This window comes from Lactuca saligna, chromosome 6 (genome assembly GCF_052625555.1).
Source record: "Lactuca saligna cultivar CGN05327 chromosome 6, ASM5262555v1, whole genome shotgun sequence".
NCBI classification, from domain to species: domain Eukaryota; kingdom Viridiplantae; phylum Streptophyta; class Magnoliopsida; order Asterales; family Asteraceae; genus Lactuca; species Lactuca saligna.
The window spans coordinates 144,869,367-144,873,521 of record NC_136422.1 but is presented as its reverse complement, the minus strand read 5'-3'; positions in this window follow the sequence as shown (position 1 = coordinate 144,873,521).

Genomic DNA, 4,155 nt, shown 5'->3' with positions numbered 1-4,155 from the left:
AAAAATCCAATATTTTCCTTATAAAAGTTATGTGGTCCGATATGCCGGGACCAAAAATGAACAAGTATTTGTCATACTTAAAGATATAAAAGTGGTTTTAAATAGGCGTAAAACCCTTTCTGATTTGAGAAAAATCCCGTAATGAATGGTGTGTAGTCTTAAATACCAAGACTGAAAGTATACAATAATATCTGTAATTATTGTTATAAAAAGAGATTTTAAATCGACATAAAACCCCTTTTTGATTTATGAAAATCCCCATAAAAATTATGTGTTGTTAACTCCCTAAGTGAACCGCTATAACCATACTATGACTGAATGAACCTGCCACGATGTTTCTCAGGCATCGCGAAATTGAAATGACATTTGTCACCTGTAGACCTGCAGGTCCTACTGTAGCTAGCAGTAAGGTGTGGGGTGTCAAACCCAATATAGATCTACACACAACTATCACGTTCTCCTTACAAGAGACTCTAGTTATAACTACCAGGAATTTAGATCCCGCACTCGGACGTACCGGAAGAGAATATCTCACAATTTAAGTTGACAAGTTTACGTGTAGTGTGCGTGAGTGTAAAACCTTTTTCTGTATGAATAAAACCTTCCGAAATGTGTCTGTTGTGTTAATGGAAACATAAACCATACCTATTATAGTTTATCAAAACGTTTAAATGTAATAGTTATAACTTTGTTTATTATGGTTAACTACTGTATTTGTGAAGGTAAAAGCCCTCTTGTTTACCGATATGTATATATACTTTTGCTAAAGTGAAGCAACATGCAATATATCAGCTAATTAATTACCATACTTTTGAAGGTAAAAATACATTTGTTTTATGAAGTGTGACTATATTCTAAGATAAAATGTCATCTATTTTCAAAAACATATATTCACATAAAGATATACACCTTGCTCAACATGTTACAAGGTGAAATGAAATTTATAGCATTTTTCTGTTGTTAACATTTTCTTTGACTATTCTTAGAAAATTTATAGAAAAATCATCAAAGGTCCAAATCAGAATTCGTAAATTCTGAGAGTTTGGAAAATGAGTCTAGTTTGTTCATAATTTTTATTATGAATTTTAATGACCTCTATCTTGTGTGAAAATGTCCATAATCACAGACTGGTCCGGATTGATGTTTGAAATGATAGGCAGTTTTGTAAAAATCACCACAAATTGTAGAAAAATCATATGAAGATTTTCAAGTAGTCATTTTAAAGCTAAGAACTTGAGCTATTTTCACCTAATACAGTTTTGAAAACTAAAATGGTTAAGTTGTCCAAAACAGTCCGTGAATAGAGTCCAACGTTTCTGATGAAAGCTGTTAGCAAAGTTTAGTTATGTTCTTGGTGTTTTAACTTGTATCCCCCCCCCCCCTTAAAACTTAAGAAAACATAAAAATACAGGGGTATGAACTCACCTTATGTGATTTCAGGAGATGGATGATGGAGAAAAGAAGTTTTCAACTCAAGAACACTTTGGGAGATTGCTTGAAGATTCGAAGATCTAACACCAATAATATGGAGTTTGTGTAAGATATCCATGATTTGAGTAGAAGGAGGTGAAATAACTATATGGAGGATGTTAATACTTACCAAAAGTAGAATAAAATCTTGGAGTATAGCCTTGAATCTCGAATTTTAGAGAGAGAAAATGAGAGAAAATGAAGTTTGTACTTGATGGAAGAATGAAAGAAATGTGAGGAGATAGGAGGGTTTTCTAACCCTTGACCGAGTGTGTGGCAGAAAAATGGTGGGAAAAGTACCATGAAATGACTAGGTATGGGCTGATGGTGAATAGTGGCATGGAGTGTGTATGGGAGTGGTTGCTTGTGTCATAAGTTAAAGATAAGTCAACACTCCACCTCCTTGTACTTCACCCACTAAATTTTATTCTTTAAATAAAGATTTTCATGAAAATATGATTAAATTATAAATATTTAGGGTTTATTATGTTAAAATATGATTTTGGGTGAAAATCCCACGTTAAAATCTCGAAAAACGGGCTCAACACGCTAAAAATATTGAAAAATAGGTGAAAATTGCAAAAATATTGATGGAAATGCGAAGGTTCGGCTCCTTAGGAGCTTAGAACCGAAAGTGGAAGAGAGGGCCGAGAGTAGAAGAGAAGGACCGAGAGGAGGGGAAGGAGAAAAGAACCGAAATTGGGGAAAAGAAATGAAGATGCAAGGCTCGTTCGGAAGAGGGGAACCGAGAGTGTGAAGGCGGAAAGGAAGACCGAGGCTCGATCTCGGTTCTTGGCGGGTTCGGCTAAAGATTTTCGCAGGCGGGAAAGGGAGCCGAAGGCGAGGCTCGGTTCAGGTGGTTTTGGCTAGCAGGAGGTCTCGGTTCTTAGGGTCTCGGTTCTCGGTTGTCTCTCTGTTCCAAGGTCTCAGTCTCGGCTACTAAGGTTTCGGTTCTTAAGAGTGTTTCGGTTCCTAAGAGGGTTTCGGTTCCTAAGAGGGTTTCCGCTCAATAAAGCTGCTTTACTCCGTTTCAAGCTATTTTTGACCCGGTTAAGGGTCGGGATGGTCCGAAATAGTATAAAAAGTTTAAGGAACTTTTGAGAGAGATTTGGGAAAGATTTCCCATACTTTGAGAGATTTCTCATTCGAGGAGAGATTTGGGAGAGATTTGACATTCATGGAGAGATTTCTCATACAAGAGAGATTTAGGAGAGATTTCACATTCTTGGAGAGATTTCTCATACAAAGAGAGATTTTGGAAGAGATTTCACATTCTTGGAGAGATTGGGGAGAGATTTCACATTCTTGGAGAGATTTAGGAGAGATTCTAAATGGAGAGAGATAGAGTAAAAACGATTGAGAGAGGTTTCGTGTGTGACTTTGGTGAGTGTCCGGCTTCGCAACGCAAGGTCCATAAGTCCCACTAAGCCATATTTAAGGATCTTACACACTCCCAATGAGTATGCAATATTGTTTTATCGGTTTGGTTCGATATTTACCACTGTTTTAGGTTAATGAAATCTAGATGTACGGACTTTTCGACTGATGATTTCTCATTAGTATAATGAGTTGTACGGAAATAACACAGCGTAAACCCTAGTACACAAAGGTTATTTGAGTCGATCGGTTTGACCTGTTGACTTTAGTTGACTATGACTTGGCCGGAAATTGACGGTTATCACAAGGTTGTCATCCGCCTGAATATCCTCTAAAGGCACCACTGCTGACTCGTCAAGCAGGAACTTCCATAGCTAGGAGACATGGAAAGTGTTGTGAATCTGTCTGAGCTCGACTGGCAAATCCAGCCTATATGCTACCTTGCCCACCTAGGCTACGACCCTAAAAGGTCCAATGTACCCGGAGCCCAACTTGCCCCACTTCCTTAACCAAATGACGCCTTTCCAAGGTGACACCTTCAAGAGCACCATATCTCTGACCTGGAACTCCAGGTCTGAACAACGCTTGTCGACATAACTTTTCTGCCGAATCTGAGTAGTCTGAAGCCTGCTCCGAACATATTGGATCCTATCTCTAGTCTTAAGTACCTCTTCGGTACTCCCCATGACCATCTATCCAACCTCACCCCAGCATATCGGGGTCCTGCACTTCCTCGTGTATAACATCTCTAAGGGAGGACAATCAATACTCGCGTTGAAACTTTTGTTGTAGGAAAACTAAGCCAAAGGAAGGTAAGTATCCCATCTACCTCCGAAGTCTAAAACACATGCCTGCAGCATACCCTCCAAAGTTTGGATGGTCCGCATGCTCTGACCATCCGTCTGCGGGTGAAAAGTAGATCTAAAGTGCAGGTGAGTACCCAGCTCGTCGTGAAACTTCTTCCAGAATCTGGAAGTGAACCGCACATCTCTGTCAGAAACCACCGAGACTGGCACCCCGTGTTGAGCCACTACCTCCCGAATATAGATATCGGCCAAATTTTCGGCCAAAATGCTCTCCTTAATTGGAATGAAATAGGCGCTCTTGGTTAACCGATCCACTATGACCTAAATCGAATCCACTCCCCCGTGCAGTCCTGGGAAGCTTTGTGGTGAAATCCATAGCGATATCTTCACATTTCCACATCGGGATATCCAGTGGCTCGATTTTGCCATAGGGCCTCTGGTGCTTGGCCTTCACCTTCCTGTAGGTCAGGCATCTCTCAACATGCCAAGCTACATCCCGCTT